Consider the following 19,237-nt stretch of genomic DNA (forward strand, 5'->3'; position numbering starts at 1 on the left):
AAGTCACGTCTTCTTCGGAATCATTGTTTTGGAAAGAGGCAGTCAATAGTGAAATAGAATCCATATTGAACAACCATACATGGGAATTGGTTGATATTCCTCCTGGAAATAAACCTTTGGCTTCTAAATGAATTTTTAAGAGAAAAATGAAAGATGATGACACTATTGATAAATTTAAGGCAAGACTTGTAGTCAAAGGGTATAGACAACGAGAAGGTCTTGACTACTTTGATACATACTCTCCAATTACAAAAATTACGTCCATACGGATGTTAGTAGCATTAGTTGCTGTGTATGATCTTGAAATTCATCAAATGGACGTTAAGACGACCTTCTTGAATGGAGATTTGGAGGAAGAAATCTACATGGAACAACCTGAAGGGTTTGTGGTTCCAAGTAAAGAAAAGAAGGTCTGTCGACTTGTTAAGTCCCTTTACGGACTAAAATAAGCACACAAACAATGGCATACAGAATTTGACCAAACAATATTGTCAAATAATTTTAAGATGAATGTGATAAATGTGTGTACATTAAAAATTTTCCAAATCATATAGTCATTGTTTGCTTATATGTGGGCGATATGCTGATAATGAGTAATGACGTTGACAACATAGATGCTACTAAGTGTATGCTAACTAGCAAGTTTGATATGAAGGACTTGGGAGTTGCTAATTTAATTCTGGGGATTAAGATCCATAAGACTCCTCATGGTCTGCCATTGTCACGATCTCATTATATTAAGTCAGTACTTGAAAAATTCAAGCACTTAGGGTTTAAAGTTGCAAAGACTCCAATTGACGTGAATCTTGCATTAGCAAAGAACAAAGGCGAAAGCATATCACAAATGGATTATGCTCGTGTGTTGGGATGCTTAATTTACATCATGAATTGTACCCGACCAGATATAGCTTGTGCTACAAGTAAATTGAGTCAATACACGAGCAATCCAGGTCAATCTCATTGGATGGCAATGAAACGAGTTTTGGGATATTTAGAACACACCCAAAGCTTTGCTTTGCACTACAGTAAATATCCTGCGGTGATTGAGGGATACTGTGATGCAAATTGGATCACCGGTTCAGCTGATTTGAAGTCCACAAGTGGATATGTATTCACTATTGGTGGAGGAGCGGTATCTTGAAAGTCGTCCAAACAAACTTGTATTGCCCGCTCTACAATGGAAGCTGAGTTCATAGCCTTAGATAAAGCCGGTGAATAAGCTGAATGGTTCCGAAATTTCTTGGAAGATATTCCATTTTGGCCCAAACCGTTGGCATCAATATGCATACATTGTGATAGTCAATCGGCAATTGGAAGGGCTGGGAGCGTTATGTATAACGGTAAGTCTTGTCATATATGACGAAGACATAAAACCATTAGGCAATTACTCTCTAGAGGAATTATCACGATTGACTATGTAAAGTCACGTGATAATATGTCAGATCCACTTACAAAAGGCCTAACTAAAGAGGTAGTTGAAAAATCATCAAGGGGAATAAGACTATGGCCGAGAACAAGTCATAGTGGCGGTAACTCTACCCAGAAGACTGAAGATCCCAAAATCTAGGTTCAAGGAGATCAAACAAAGTCATTAATGACGGTTCAACATTGTCAACTAAACTTTAGTCCATTCTCATGATGAGATAATGTTCAGTACCAAAGATAAAACATTAAGGCTTTTTAATGATTTCTAAATTTGATACGAGGTATATCAAATAGCGTATCTACGGGATGACACGTTTATGAGTCACCTATGTAAGTGTGAAGTGTTAGCCGCTTCAAGAAGAACTTTGTAAGGCCAGTTCTCTACGCACTTATGAAACCAAGCAGTGTTCATGGCTGAAACGAACACAACAATGAGAACCAAAGACGGTTAAGAGTTGGTTGTGTGACTTATGGTTGACTAGGTATACATCAAACTTCGACGGTTCAAAGATATCAAATCTACCGATTGACCGAGTATATCCGACATAAATTCACTACATAAAGTTCAACGGGAAACCTATTTATCCAGATACAATTAATCCTTGCTTGCGAATCACACAGTTTTTCATGCATATTTCCGTGATATAGCTATTCCCTATTCATGTGGGGGATTGTTGGGGTTTTAAGTATATTAATGCTTAAAATAGGGTGAATGAAAAATGGAGGAAAAATGAAATATTTGAGTTTCATTTGATATTTCCTCCTTCATGAAGGAACATTGTCCCATATTGGAAGAGGGAGAGGTTTTTAATGGGTATATAAGCAATTGCTCTTCTTCTAACTCTTAAAGATTTGAGAAGAAGGCAAGCCTCGCGTTGTTTGCTCGCTCAGATTTGGATTTGGATTTGGTCAAATGATCGATTGATTAATTAATTTTTTGGATCAAATTTGTTTCTTAATAGTAAATATTAACATAAATGTTATTAAATATCCGTTTTAATAACAAAATGTTAATATTAAATCCAAGAATATTAATATTAATATTAAAATCCAACCGTTTCCAATTTTTCATTTTCTTTTTTGGTAACAAAAAATTAACTATTCTCTTCAATTTTCCCTGTTTATTTTTCCTCTTTATTATTGAGTAAATAACCATTTATATTATGGCATTTATGCTGTTGCCGTTCTCTCAGATTTTCCATACGATTTTCTGAGTTTCTCCTCCTTCTTCTGCATTGTTTTAATTTGAAAGAAAGCAATAGTAAGTGTGATTTGCTACCGAACTTTGTGTTCGATGAAACACTAGGGTTTGAATTACCACTACACCAGTGTGTAATTCGTTCTATCTTGGGAGGAAATAATCCATAATCTTGGATACATTGAGGGGATTAAATTCCTTAAGGAAACACTGTGAATTCAGTAGGCTCGGATTAATTTTTGTTTCGTTGATATTTCTGTTTAAGTTATTTTATATTTTCCAGAATTATTTTACAAATACAGTTTACTAACATGTATATAATGTTTTGCATAAATTGTATTGTTTGTCGCCGTCTCATGATGTCATACGCCAATAATATAAAAAAATAAATTGTAATATTATAAAAAAATAAGGTGCGCGGTAAAACTATTATATAAAAAGGTAGGATAAAAGATAAAATAAGATTATTTAATAATAAAAAAAAAAAGCAAGATGAGAGGAAAAAAACAAGGAAACGATGCGACTACACCAAATCGATCGTTCCATAAAGTGACACTTATCATCGTTACGTATCGATTGATATAACAATACGATACAATAAAATTTAAATAATAATCAAAATAAATAATATATTTAAAATAACAATACGATACAATACAACATATAACAACCATCCAAAAAAACAATTAGACGTTCGGCTAAAAACAATAATTTTCATAACAGATTGGTTTATTTTTACCAAGAAGGATTAAAAGGAAGAAAAGGAAGAAGAAAAGATAGATTTAAAAGGGAGGAAAAAAGTGGCTGAGGGGACAAGATAGGAAGTCAGAAGCTGTGATTGTGAGATCTGTCTGATCTGAAACTCTCTTTTCCTTTTTATCTAAAATAAATGATTTTTTTACTTTTTTTTATTATCCAAGATAAGTAATTTTTTTAGATTTTAAGAATGAATTAATTATTTTTTTCTTACATTACCTTTGAAGTAATTAATGTTAGAGTATATGTTAGGAGTATTTATGAAGAAATAGTAAAGATTAATATGATAAATTTTATTGTTAATTACTGTTAAATGATGAATTTTTTAATATGTACGAAAATAATAAAAAAATCACTTATTTGGAGTATATTTTAATATGTCTGATCTGCAATTCATGAATTGCACCTTTTTGGGATTGCCATGTGTAAGTTTACAACTCCCACTTTTTTAGGAAAAAGAGGGGCTTAACTATATCTATCTTATTGATCTAAAAAAAAAAAAAAAAAACTATATCTATCTTGGGTACATCACCACTGTCACACGCTCATTTGACATCTTTTTTCTGTCTTAATTTATATATATATATATATATATATATATATATATTTCCCTCTCCCACTAAAGACGGATTTTAAATTTTTATTTAAAATAAGCTATAAATATTTGTATGGTTTTAAATCAACTTATCAAAAATAAAATTTAAATTTAATTATTTTTAAATAAAAAAATATAATTTTTTATAACATAAATTAAAGTGACTCACGGAATAGATGAGATTTCCTTTTAAGAGGCTTATGTGATGTAATTATAAATTAATCAAATCAATTAATTTCAAATATTAAATTATTAAACAAATGTCAGTTTGGAGTGAAAGGTAAGTAAATCCAAACTAAACTCCGTCGCTTGATAGGTCTTTTAATTACTATGTCTGCTAATTCAATTATTCTATTTTTCTAAGTTTCAGTTTTTAAATATTGTAAGAGAAAAGAGAAGAAAAGTTTTAATCAGATTTTACTGCTTACTTTTTGAGGCAGAAGACAGCGAAAAACATCTCCCATTACTCTAAGACAGTATATTCCATCTTACGGTCAATATTAATTGATTAGACCATAGAGTCTTTCCAATTTTGTCAAGTTGTTATTTACAAATTACAATGTTTCCACAATTTTTTTTTAATTTTCTTTTACTATATCAGGGGTGGGGGCCAGGGCCGAATGTAGCTACTCGAGTCCGGGTTCAATTGAACCCAGTAATTTTAATACGGAACTTTATATATATATATATATATATATATATATATATATATATATATATATATATATATATATATATATATGTATATGAATGGACGAATTTAATAAAATTATGTACATTAAAAGAGAGCTTGGTGCACAAGATATCTCACGCAGGGTCCAGGAAAGAATTAAACTCAACAAATTAAAATTTGAATCCGTCTTTAGTGGGAGAGGGGGAAAACTAGAAGGGAATGTTGCGCTACCGATGTCCGATGAGGTTTGAACCTCTATCTCAATGTGAAAGACATGAAACTCACCAAGTAAGCTAGTGCTCAATCCCGTTTAATTTCCACAATATTCAATTAAATATACATTTTTTAAAAAGGAACGCACTAGTTTGATGCTTAAGTACATTTGCATTGTGGAATTGATAATTTACTTTTATTTCCTCTATATATTATGAAGAAAAAGGGTGAATAAATTAATTAAATATCGAAAAGTAGGGACACTGAAATAATGAGAAGTAAGTGCTCTTTCTCAGGCTTTAGCATCCAATTGATGGCAAAATTCTTTGTGTCCGTTAGGTTACACGCAACAATATGATACGGAAGATTTTAATTTATTGATTTTGTTAGTATGTTTCTTTTGTATGATAGCTCAAGCAACCCATTTATAATTTGTATTATTTGATAAATCTTTAAACAACTGTGGTAATAGTAATTCAATAATACCCATAAGATATTTTCAAATTAGTCCTAAAAATTCACAATAAGGTGTATGAGGGAGTGTGTGGCATAATTTTATCATTTATTGAGCTAGTTAAATGAGATCGATCAAATATATTATTCAATAATATTTAATATAATTTTTAAAAATTATGTATTAATTTATATGAACTATACGTGCAACGTGCATACCGAGATAAGAAAAAAATGAAAGAACACGCACATATTATTCAGTAGAAAACAAAACACGTAATATACAACTATGTGTATGTGTATCTGTATTTTGTATTGGCAGTATTTGCAGCAGTGACCTATGCTATATGGAGAGCAAGAAATGATTAGAATCTGAAAGTTCCTAGAACCTGCAGAGTGGTAGCACAAGTCAATTAACAAGAATTCAAATTTAAGGTTTTAGAGATATTATACAGTAAGATTTTTCTTTCACAAAAAAAAAAAAAAAAAGGAAGCTATATATGTGTGTATGTGTATCATAGACCTTTCTACGCAATCAATCTTGTTTATTGTTAATTTTAATACAAAGTTATCAGAATATCAACTACTAATCCATTTTGGAGAGGTTGATTTAAGTAAACATTATGGGTGTGTTTGCTGCGAAGAAAAATATTTTTCAATTTTTTCATATTTGGTTGGTTTAAACATTTTGGAAAACATTTTTCTTATGAACTCATTTTCCTCCAATTGGAAGAAAATGTTTTCCTTATCAAGAGAAGGGAAAACATTTTCCAAAATCCTTCTCAACCTTCCCCACCCCATTCCCTCTCCAAAAAAAGGTTTTTTCCAAATTTCAGTTTTTCCGTTATCACCCACCCTACTACCCCTCCAACCCCCCATCCGCACACAATTTTTTTTTTTTTACTTTTTTTTTTGTAATTTAAATTTTTATTTTTTTCGTTTTACTGCCCCCAGCCCCTGCCCCTCCCCCTCCCCCCGGAAAAAATATTTTTTAAATATATTTTTCAGTTTTAATTTTATTATTTATAGGTTTAAAAGCTCAAAATTTTACAAGTTCCAAAATTATGAGTTCGGAGGTTAATGTGTTTGGAAGTATACGGGTTTAGAAATTATAAAGTTTATGGGTTCGAAATTCCGCGGTTTTGAAAGTTTAGCGGTTCGAAAGTTTATGAAATTTGTGGGTTCGGAAGGTTGTTGGTTTAAAAGTTTATGGCTTCATGTTTATTATATCTAAATTATTTATGAATACTCTTAAGAAGTCCTTTTCCTTAATTTGTGTACCAAACATCGGAAAATGAATAAAATTACTACTTGTTTTTCAAAAAAATATTTTCCACGAAAAACATTTTCTGTTATACCAAACACACCCTAAATCAAGGCAAACTCGTAGTGACTGAAAATCTAACTCATAGCCGAAGAAAACCCGCAATACGCCCCGCCCGGCCCTGTTGCATTAGTTCTTTTAAGAAACTATTTCAACATGCCACGCTTCGCCCCTGCACTCGTGTAAGGTCAAACTTGCCCTGCCTTACAGAAGGTCAAAGCCGCCCCACCCCGCACCCGGATCGCCCCGTTACATGTTCTTCTTTTCATCTGGAAGATAATCAAGGATTTTAAGTTAAAATTCTAGAGCATAACTATGGTCAATACTCTTTGCAACAATGGGTTCGGATTTAGACTAATATATATGTTGACTTTTGGTTTTAATGATTAATAAATAATATAACTATATTGGATTGATTGCATTATGTTGAAGGACCTAGTTCTGCTTGTATAGGTTCTTTCAACATGTCTAGCGGCCATCCAAATAACACTATTAGTTTCTTAGGTTATAAAGTTTGTAACCTGAAATTGCATATTTGTTTTAGTGAAGTTTTTTTTGGAGAAATCCTAGAAGGATAGTTCGTAATTTTTGCTATCTCAAGCAAGTCGATTTTTCACGAAAAGATATCATATCTTATTTTATTACAGGAGTTGTTTGAACCCGTACAAAGAACCTGTCCTTTATACTTAAATTCACCTAGTGTTACTTAACTGGTCAAAATTTTAAGAAATCGAAAATTTATCAAAATAATTTTCACCCCCTTTAGTGTCTAAGTAGTTTCTAAAATATGTCATACATATATATAGTTGTAAGTGTGTTTCCACCAAGAACCAAATAATGAGCACGTATATGTGAGTAAAAATTGCGTGTGGTAGCTATTATTGAAGGTGATATTTATTTTTTATCCAGCAATTTTAATGGTGAGCAAAAATAGCCACTACTCTATTAAAATTAATATGAAAAGATATTTTTACCCTTTCTTCCATTGCTTTTCTTCTCAAACTCTCGCTTCTCTCTGAACTCGGAACTCCGGTTGAGATGGCTTCGTCGTGGACAACAAAATTCGAAAGCTTTTTTCAAAGTTGAAACTCTGAGTTCTCAAGACAAGAAAATACACTTTTCTCTTCTTTTTTGTCATTGATAATTAGTTGTGCTCTTGAACTCAAACTTTACTGTATTGATTATCTTCAAGCTATTGTTTATATAAGCAAAATTCAGAGCTTGTGTGCGCATACACATAATTGTATTGGTGTCGAGTTTTAATTAACGGGGCACATTCTGTCATGTCCTTGATGAGAAGATTAGTTTTTATACGGGTACTAGAAAAAAAAGTTTGGTCCTGAACTTAGGCTAAGAAGCCCAAAAGTTAAGGACAATAGGTCTTGAACTTACAATTACAAGTTCAAAAGTTAAGGACAATAGGTTCTGAAGTCCTGAACTTAGACTAAGAAGCCCAAAAGTTAAGGACAATAGATCCTAAACTTAGACTAACAAGCTCAAAAGTTAAGGACACTTGGTCCTGAACTTACAGTTACAAGTTTAAAAAATCCTGAAGTTAAGTTCAAAAGTTAAGGACATGTAGTCCTGAAGTCCTGAAGTTAAGTTCAAAAGTTAAGGACATGTAGTCCTGAAGTTCTGAACTTAGAGTTCCAAGTTTAAAAGTTAAGGACATGTAGTCCTGAAGTCCTGAACTTAGAGTTACAAGTTCAAAAGTTAATGACATGTAGTTCTGAACTTAGAGTTCAAAAGTTAAGGATATGAGCAGAAGGGTATTTTCGTTCGGACAGTTAAAGTTTATTAAAACAGTGGCTAAAGACTAAAGATATTTTAAATAATAATTTAAAAGTAAATATATGTGTTATTAGTGACTAACCGTGCATTCCCGTGAAGTTGTCAACCCGTGCAACGTGCTTTAACATAAAAAAATAAATCATTCCAACTGGGTCCAATCTCTTCAAATGCTGCTATCCATTTATTTTATTTTTTCTTCTTTCTATAGACCACATAGTTAACTTTTATATACGGATAATATTAAAAAAAAAATACATTATTAGATTATCTAGAAAATAATTATAAATAATCGTCTATGAATAACAAAATTATCAACTAGCAAAATATGACCGATATATAAAAGCTATAACAGGTTAAATTATACTATTAATATAAACTTATTATACAATCGATATAAAATATATTATTGATTAAATTTTAATTTTTTTTTTGCGAGATCAAGTAGCTTTTGGTATTTGTATTTCTTGTAATTAAATGAACTACTGTCTTTGAAATTGACGAAGATTAAAAATAACAAAATCAATAATTTGACCCTGTAATTTATGTGTTTATTTAAATAGTTAGGCATAGAATTCCAGACTTTAGAAAGTCACTCTCGAACGTGCATAGGATACCTTTTGATGGAACCTTCAAGATGCCAACCTAACAGATCTATCTCTCTTTGTTTATTTAAATTTTTTTTATATAAAATTAGGCTAAGTGTTTTTCTTTGGGTTGGTTATTACCAAATATACACCCATCACCCCCTCCTATCTAAAGAATCTTTCCACGTGTAGTGTTTCCCCCAAAGTCTCAATGCCTAATCTTCAGCTTTCTTTCTTATCTGTTAGGAGTAGTGTTTATTATCTTTGGTAAGATAAAAAAGACATAGCCTGGTGAATAAGATATTTTGTGTCTACGTAAGGTTAAAGGAAGGTTTGTTTTTAAGGGGTATATAAATAGTTTATCATAATACAAATATTAGTGATTGTATCTATGACTTGAACCCGTAATATATAAATCATATATATGCAACTTTATCGTTCCACTAAGGTTTTCTTTTGTATCTATTATCTTCGCTTATATTGACAATTGCTCACAAAGTATCCCGATAGGAATTTACTCGAATTGATTTTATCCGATAGATATATGATATGTGTTAGACAATGTGTATTACTATAATAAAGAATGAAACAATAAATTTTTTGAAACAAAAAATATAAATAGAAAATTAGCAGCAACAAAATGTCGAAATAATGAAGCTGAATCTGAAAAAATAACTTTGGAATAAAATTGAGCTCTCTGAATACACAGTGTATCCTTAAGAAAATTATTCCCCTCAAACCCGAGGTGTTGGAATATTATTCTCCCATGATAGAACAGTCTAATTCACTAGTATATTGGTACCAAAAACTCTGATGAACTTCGAACCACTCAATAGTTGTAAAACACACTAGAAAATTTTGTGCAGAAGAAGAAGAAGAAGAAGATCAGAAAATTTTCGTAAGGAAAGATTCTGGGATCAATGCAAAATTATAGCCATTTCCTGGCACTGTTTCTGAAAGCTTAGCCCCGTTCATCTTCGGCACAAGAGCGCTTGATCAGTGAGCTACTACGCACTCTTTCAAGGGTGGCTGCTTCTAGAAAAACCTCCTGACTGATATTGAAGAATCAGCGGATGAGTTGTGGTTAGGGGTGAAATGCCACTCAAACCCAAAGCTAGCTAGGTAGCTGTTGAGAGGTTCCATATTGCCGAGACGAAGGACAACACTTATGTACGTGATTGTAGTATGTCACGTCGTCCCGTCCCCGCTGCATCGAAGAGTACCTACGCACTATGTTCTGGTTCACTGATAAGAAAGATAGCGTTGGGGTGGGGGTTTGCAACCTTTCAGTATCAGCCATGGCTGTTGGAATAGGTGGGAATGAGAAGAAATGGACCGGGTTGCGTCACGGGACCTGGTTATTCCGGGTTGGATTTTCATTAATTAATTAATTAAATAATTAAAAGAAATTTTGTCCAACAAGATTAATCAATCAATCGATCTTTGACCGAATCCGAATCCGAAGCCGAAGCAGAGCCGAGTGACCGACGACGACGACGGCGCGAGCCTTACTTTCTTTCCAACCCATTTAACACCAAGAGAAGTGCTTCCTCAATATAAGTACATTCATTTTTCTTTCCACCACCACTGAGGGACACTTGCTCTTTTCAAAGTAAAAGGGAGCTCACTTTCCCTCCATTTCCCATCACCAATCTTTAATCCCAACAATCTCCCACATGAATGAGGAATGGCTATAAGACAAAGGAATGCACAGACGAGTGTGTGATTTATATGCAAGGATTAATTGCATCTGGATAAGTAGGTTTCCCTTTGAACTTTTCATAGTGAACTTATATCGGATATACTCGATCAATCGGTAGATTTGATATCTTTGAACCGTCGAACTTTGTTGTATACCTAGACAACATAAGTTACATAACCAACTCTTAACCATCTATGGTTCTCACGGTTGTGTTCGTTTCAGCCGTGAGCACATCTTGGTTTCACGAGTGCTTAGAGAATGAGCTTTTACTTTCATTCCCCTTGAAGCGACTTATACTTCACGCTCCCATAGGTAATTTCTAAACATGTAATCCTATAGATACACTATATGGTCATTTCCTGCCAGACTTAGCAAATCATTAAAAAGCCTTAAGCTTTATTGACTCATCAAAAAACCTTAATGCTTTACCGTGATTTCTGAATATTGTCTTCATCACGACAATTAGTTGAGTTATTTGACAATATTGAACCGTCATTCATAACTTTTTTTGATCTCTTTGAACCTAGCTTTTGGGATCTCCAGTCTGCTAGGTAGAGTTACCGCTATGATAACTTGTCCTAGGCCTTAACCTCATTTCCTTCGATGATCTTTCAAGTGCCTCTCTAGATAGGTCTTTTATAAGTGGATCCGACATATTATCTCTTGATCTTACGTAGTCAATCATGATAACACCACTAGAGAGTAGTTGTCTAACTGTATTGTTTCTCCATCGTATATGACGAGGTTTTTCATTTTACATAAATCTCCCTGCCCTACTTATTGCCTCTTGACTATCATAATGTATACATATAGGTGCTAAATGTTTGGGCCAAAATGGAAAATATTTCATGAACTTCCAGAGCAATTCACTTCTTCATCGGCCTTGTCTAAAGCTATAAATTCAGATTCTATTATAGAACGGGCGATGCACGTTTGTTTGGATGATTTCCAAGACAGTGCTCCATGCGCAATTGTGAAAACACATCCACTCGTGGATTTAACTTCAGTTGATCTGGTAATCTAATTTGCATCAGGATATCCCTGGATCATGGAAGGATATTTGTTATAATGTAGAGCATAATCTTGGGTATGTTTTAAATACCCCAAAACTCGTTTCATTTCCATTTAATGTATTCGATTGGGATTACTTGTAAACCGATTCAGTTTGCTAATAACACATGCTATATCTCGTCGCATACAATTCATGATATACATCAAACTTCCCAATACTTTTGCATAGCCCAGTTGTGATTCACTTTCACCATCATGCTTTTGAAATGCATAACTTACATCAATTGGAGTCTTGGCAATCTTGAAATCTGAATACTTGAACTTGTCAAGTACTTTTCAATGTAGTGAGATTGTGACAATGCTGATTCCTTAGATCACATCAGCAATTCCTAAGTCTTTCATGTCGAATTTGCTAGCGAACATGCGCTTAGTAGCATTTATATCTGCCATATTTTTGCTCATTATCAACATGTCATCAACATATAAACAAACAATGACTTCATGACCCAGAGTGTTTTTAATGTAAACACATTTGTCATACTCGTTGATTTTAAACCCACTTGCCAATATTGTTTGGTCCAATTTGACATGCCATTATTTAGGTGCTTGTTTAAGTCCATAAAGCGATTTAACAAGTTTGCACACTTTCTTTTCTTTATCCGGAACCAAAAAACCCTCAGATTATTCCATGTAAATTTCTTCCTCCAATTCTCCATTTAAGAAAGTTGTTTTAACATTCATTTGATGGATTTCAAGACCATACACGGTCGCCAGTGCCACTAACACCCTAATAGATGTTATCCTCGTTACTGGCGAGTAAGTGTCAAAGTAATCAAGGCGTTTACTTTGTCTATAACCTTTGACAACAAGTCTTGCCTTATATTTGTCAATAGTGACATCATCTATCATTTTCCGTTTAAAGTTCCATTTCGAATATAAATGCTTATGTTCTGGAGAAAGATCAACCAATGCTCATGTATGGTTATCCAAAATTGATTGAATCTCACTATTGACTGCCTCTTTCCAAAATATTGAATCAGAAGATGACATAGTTGATTTGAAAGTTTGAGGCTCATTTCAAGCAAGAATGTCAACAAATCTGGTCCAAAGGAAGTAGATGTTCTTTGACGTTTGCTACATATTGGATCTTCTTCACTTGGTGTATTTTCCTTTGATTCTTCCCGTGGTCATTTAGGTCTTTCACTTAACGACTCACATTCAGTTTTATACGGATAAATGCTTTCAAAAAATTTAGCATTATCTGATTCAATTACCGTATTAACATGAATTTCGGGATTATCAGATTTATGAACCCAAAACCAACATGCTTTACTGTTTGTAGCATATACAATAAAAACACAACCTACAGTTCTTAGCCGATTTTTACCCTTTTAGGTAAAGGAATTTGTACTTTTTCTAAGCACTCCCACACTTTGAAATATTTCAAGTAGGATTTTCTTCCTTTCCATTTTTTATATGGAATAGATTGCGTCTTGCTGTGGGGTACTCTGTTGAGTATTCGGTTAGCTATAAGGATAGCTTCCCTCCACAAACTCTATGGTAATTCAGAACTTATTAATAAAGAATTCATCATTTTCTTTAATGTCCGATTTTTCTTTTCTGCAATTCCATTAGATTGAGGTTTGTAGAGGCCAGTAGTTTGATGGATAATTCCATATTGCGAACATATTTATGCAAATGGAGATTCATATTCTCCACCCCGATCACTTCTAATCATTTTGATCTCTTTATTCAATTGATTCTCCACATCATTCTTGTATTGCTTGAATGCTTCAATTGCTTTGTCCTCACTATTAAGCAAATAAATATAACAATATCGAGTGCAATCGTCAATAAAAGTTATAAAATACTTTTTCCCACCTCGAGATAGTGTTGACTTCATATCACAAATGTCAGTATAAATTAAGTCTAAAAGATTTGAATTCCTTTCAACAGACTTATAAGGACGTTTTACACACTTAGATTCAGCACATATTTGATATTTTGATTTATTACACTCGAATTTAGGCAATACTTCTAAATTAATTACTTTTGCAAGGTTTTGTTATTGACATGTCTTACACGAATATGCCATAAATCATTTGACTCCAATAAATAAGAAGAAGCTGAAATTTTATTAATACTGTCAACAGCCATTACATTGAGTTTGAAAAGACCCTCTGTGATGTAGCCCTTTTCAACATACATTTCATTCTTGCTTACAACAACTTTATCAGATACAAATAAACATTTGAATCCATTCTTAACAAGTAAAGAAGTTGAAACTAAATTCTTCCTAATAGTAGGAACATGAAGAACTTTGTTGAGCATTAACACCTTGCCGGAAGTCATCTTCAGCAATATCTTCCCATAATCCTCAATCTTGGATGTTGTAGTATTTTCTATGGAAAACTCTTCTTCGGGACCAGCAGTAGAGTAAGTAGCGAATGCTTCTTTGATAGAACAAACATGTCGAGTGGCTCCAGAATCAATCCACCACTCCTTCGGATTTCCAACTAGGTTGCATTCCGAAAGCATTGCATACAGATCATCAATGTAATTATTCTTCTTCACTATGTTGGCATGTCCCTTCTTCTTATCCTTTTTTGGGAGACGACAATCAGGGGCTTTGTGACCAGCTTTTCCGCAATTGTAGTAGTTTCCCTTGAATTTTTTCTTGTTCTACTCCTTAGCCTGTCCAGAAGACCTATTCCTCTTCTTACTTTTTGGAATAGTCTCCTCAACGATATTAACTCCCATAATCATTGAATTTCCAAGAGACTTCTTCTCGGATATTTTGTTGTCTTCCTTAATCTTTAGACGAATCACAAGATCTTCCAACTTTATTTCTTTGTGCTTGTGCTTAAGATAGGTTTTAAAATCTCTCCACGAAAGAGGCAATTTTTCAATCATTGCAGCCACTTGAAATGCTTCATTCACTACCATAACTTCAGCAATAAAGTCGTGAAAAATAAGTTGAAGCTCTTGAACTTAGGTTTCAACGGTTTGTTGTCTATCATTTTATAATCTCGAAAATTGGCAACCACAAACTTCTTCAAGAATACATCTTCAGTCTTGTTCTTCTTCTCAAGTGCGTCCCATAATTCTTTCAAAGTTTTCATTGCACTGTAGACATTGTACATGTCATCCTCCAAAGCACTTAGGATATAGCCTTTGCAAAGAAAGTCTAATCTGTTTTCATGCCTCAACAATCATAAACTTCTCATTGTCCAGCATGTCAGCGGCATGCACTGGAGAGTCTTCACTAGTGAACTTCTGCATACCAAACGTGGTAAGCTAGAAAAACACCCTTCACTGCCATCCTTTGAAGTTGGCTCCAGAAAATTTTTCCAATTTTTCAGCCAGTGGCACAACAGTTCGGCTTGATGAGCCTATCGTCATTACCGCAACAGTCGCAGAATGATTTCCTTTATCAATTGCCATTTCTCACTGTCAACAATAGAAGAGTTCAATTAATGGCAAAAAATAGAACATCAAACAGTAATGTAATTAATAATAAACAATACATTTAATAAATAAAAAATCGAATTTTTTTATATACTATTTCACAGAAAATGATGAAGTTTTTATTTTCTTCGAATCGCTTCTGAATTTTAATACTTCGATGAAGTTTTTATATCTTCAAATTAGAATAGAAAAATTCAGAACGAGTAGAAAACCACACAGGTTTTAATCTCCAAAAACAGAATACAGATTACAATATATTAATTTCTTTAAGATTGTTAGACAATCTGTATTATTATAATAAAGAATGAAATAGTAAATTTTCTAAAATAAAAAACAAAAATAGAAAATTAGCAGCAACAGAATGTCAAAATAATGAAGCTGAATCTGAAAAAATAATTTCGGAATAAAATCGAGCCCACCGGATACACAGTGTGTCCTTAAGGAAGTTATTCCCTCAAGTACATGAGATACTGGAATATTATCCTCCCAGGATAGAACAATCTAACTCACCAGTATATTGGTACCAAGAACTCTGATGAACTTCGAACCACTCAATGGCTGGAAAATTGGGAACATGGCCGGGTCGCGTCGCGGGTCCTGGGATATTCCGGGTTAGATTTCGTTAATTAATTAATTAAATGAAAGAAATTTTGTCCAAAAAGTTTAATCAATCAATCTTTGACCAAGGCCGAAGCCAAAGCTGAAGCCGAGCGAGCGAGCGACGACGACACGAGACTTACTTTCTTTCCAACCCATTTAATACCAAGAGAAGTGCTTCAGCATATTTCTTTTCTTTCCACCACCAATGAGGGACATTTGCTCTTTCCAAAGTAAAAGGGAGCTCACTTTCCCTCCATTTCCCCTTCACCAATCTTTAATCCCAAAAATATGTGTTTACAAATTAAGTTCTTTCATTTATTTATGATTAATATATATATAAATTAACTAGATAAGTTAATATGATCCCGTACAAACACCTGATGCGTGTATCTAGAGGTGGATCTACAATTTGAACTCTATGGGTTCAACTTTTAAGTTTTAGCATTGAACCCATTATAATTTTTAAATTATGGATTCATATCTACTATTTTTTCAATTTTATTGAATTTTTATATATAAATTTTACTTCGCAACGAAAGTTATGTGTCCAATTTAGCTCGTTATTATCACACTACATACGCCCCGCGTGTATCCCATTTTGATATTAATCAAAGTATACTATCAAAGGAAGTAAATGGAATGTGTTATAAAATATAACCCAAAATAACAATATAGAACAAGCAAAAACAAACTAAGAGATATAGAGAGAAAGAGAGGAAGAGATATTCTTATTTCTTTTTCAATTGTGTGTATTTTTCTATCTACTAAAAGGCCTTTATATAGACATAAAAAGTGAAGAAAATATGTCATGGAATATGTCATTGAACATACAAAATATGTCATTGAATATGTCATTAAACAATTGAGATGAAGATCATGGAAGAAGAGTAGACATCCACCATAATGTGATATTTATCATAGCACTCCCCCTTGGATGCCCATAGATAATATGCCTCGTTAAAACCTTACTAGGAAAAAAAAACCTATGGGAAAAAATCCTAGTGAAGGAAAAAGAGTACACATGTTTAAAAATACGTGTTTTGGTTGCCTCGTTAAAAACCTTGCAAGGAAAACCAAACGGGACAAAACCTTGTAAGGGAAAAAGAGTACAACGCGTATTAACTCCCCCTAATGAGAGCATCAACTCACATCCTTGAGCATTCGCATCCCAATCTTGTACACCAGTTTCTTGAAGGTTGATGTCGGTAGAGATTTGGTGAACAAATCAGCCATATTATCACTTGAACGAATCTGTTGCACATTGATATCACCATTCTTTTGAAGATCATGTGTAAAAAACAACTTTGGTAAAATGTACTTTGTCCTATCTCCTTTTATGAATCCTCTCTTCAATTGAGCTATGCATGCTGCATTGTCTTCATACAAAATTGTTGGTAGTTTATCACACTTCAAACCACATTTGTCTCGGATAAGATGTATTATAGACCTCAACCAAATATATTCTCGAATTGCTTCATGAATAGCAATTATCTCAGCATGATTAGAAGAAGTAGCCACAATTAATTGCTTAGGTGATCGCCAAGATATGGCAGTGCCGCCACATATAAACATATAACCTGTTTGAGATTGAGCCTTATGCGGGTCAAATAAATATCGGGCATCGGCATAACCAACAAGATCGGGATTGCAATCATTGCCATAAAATAAGCCCATATCGATAGTCCATTTTAGATATTGCAATATATGTTTGATCCCATTCTAGTGTCTCCTTGTAGGAGTAGAGCTATATCTTGCTAAAACATTAACCGAAAAAGTTATGTCAGGCCTTGTAGGGTTAGTAAGATACATTAGTGCACCAATTGAACTAAGATATGGTACTTCAGGACCAAGAAGCTCTTCATTATTTTCTTGAGGTCGAAACGGGTCCTTATTCACATCAAGTGATCGAACAATCATCGGAATACTTAATGGATGTGATCCATCCATGTAAAAATGTTTCAATACCTTTTTTATGTAGGCAGATTGATGAACAAAAATCCCATTTGTCAAATGTTCAATTTTCAAACCGAGACATAATTTTGTCTTTCCGAGATCTTTCATCTCGAATTCCTTCTTTAAATAATCAATTGCCTTTTAGAGTTCTGTAGGAGTTCCAATAAGGTTTATATCATTGACATATACGGTAAGTACAACAAATTCCGATGTTGTTTTCTTTATAAAAACACATGGACAAATGACATTATTTATATAATCTTCTTTTAATAAATACTCACTAAGGCGGTTATACCACATTCTTCCTGATTGCTTTAGACCATACAAAGATCTTTGCAATTTAATTGAAAATAGTTCCCGGGACTTTGAATTCTGTGCGTTAGGCATTTTAAATCCCTCGGAAATTTTCATGTATATCTCATTATCAAGTGAGCCGTAAAGGTAGATTGTAACTACATCCATTAAATGCATGTCAAGCTTTTCATGGATAGTAAAAATAATGAGATAACGGAATGTTATAGCATCCATAATAGGAGAATATGTCTCTTCATAATTGACACCAGGCCTTTGTGAAAATCCTTGTGCAACAAGGCGTGCCTTATATTTTTGTACCTCATTTTTCTCATTCCTTTTGCGTACAAAGACCCATTTATAGCCAATAGGCTTAACACCATTAGGTGTTTGGACTACAGGCCCAAAAACTTCACGTTTTGCAAGTGAACTTAACTCTAATTGGATTGCTTCTTGCCATTTTGGCCAATCAAGTCTTTGTCGACATTCTCCAACAGATTGACGTTCAAGATCCTCACTTTCTTGAATAATGCTAGATGCAACATTATATGCAAAAACATAATCCACCACTATATCCACTCGATTCAAATTTATCTCAATATCGATTGGATTTATTGGTAGTTCCTTATTTTCTTGAGTCTCAGGCTCAGTGATTTCCTCATGAATCTCAGGATTGGTTAAATCGTGAATTTCTTTATGAGACTCTTTCGTAGTGTCATCTTGATCATTTATTTTTCTTTTTCTAGGATTTCGATCCTTAGAACCTAATGGTCTGCCATATTTTAGGCGTGCTTTTGACTCATTAGCTATGACACTAGAAGATTGTCCAATAGGGACATCAATACGGATTGGAACATTCTCTACAGGGATATATGATTTTGTTAACCTTTTCAGATCCGTAAATGCATCTAGCATTTGATTTGCTATTTTCTGCAAATGGATAATCTTTTGCATCTCTGTGTCACAAATAGAGGCACGTGGATTAAGATGAGACAATGGTGTATTTTTCCACAAAATTTCACGTTTGGTTTCACTAATTTCTTCCCCTAATTTTGGTAAAAATGCCTTATCGAATCGACAATCTGCAAATCGAGCACTAAACAAATCTCCTGTTAATGTTTCAAGGTAGCGAATAGTGGAGGGCGATTCAAACCCAACATATATTCTTAACCTTTTTTGGGACCCATCTTGGTGCGATAT

The 19,237-nt window shown here is 33.5% G+C and overlaps 1 long non-coding RNA gene across 1 annotated transcript; it reads right to left on the bottom strand.

The window, feature by feature from the left end:
* Positions 1 to 5,548: 5,548 nt before the first annotated feature.
* LOC107831703 (uncharacterized) lies at positions 5,549 to 7,793 on the bottom strand. Its single transcript, XR_001658429.2, has 2 exons — positions 7,612 to 7,793; positions 5,549 to 5,702 (listed from the first exon to the last, which is right to left on the bottom strand). It is a non-coding gene; the product is annotated as an uncharacterized LOC107831703 (long non-coding RNA).
* Between the last annotated feature and the right edge of the window lie 11,444 nt (positions 7,794 to 19,237).

The sequence above is a fragment of the Nicotiana tabacum genome, chromosome 11 (genome assembly GCF_000715075.1).
Source record: "Nicotiana tabacum cultivar K326 chromosome 11, ASM71507v2, whole genome shotgun sequence".
NCBI classification, from domain to species: Eukaryota; Viridiplantae; Streptophyta; class Magnoliopsida; order Solanales; family Solanaceae; genus Nicotiana; species Nicotiana tabacum.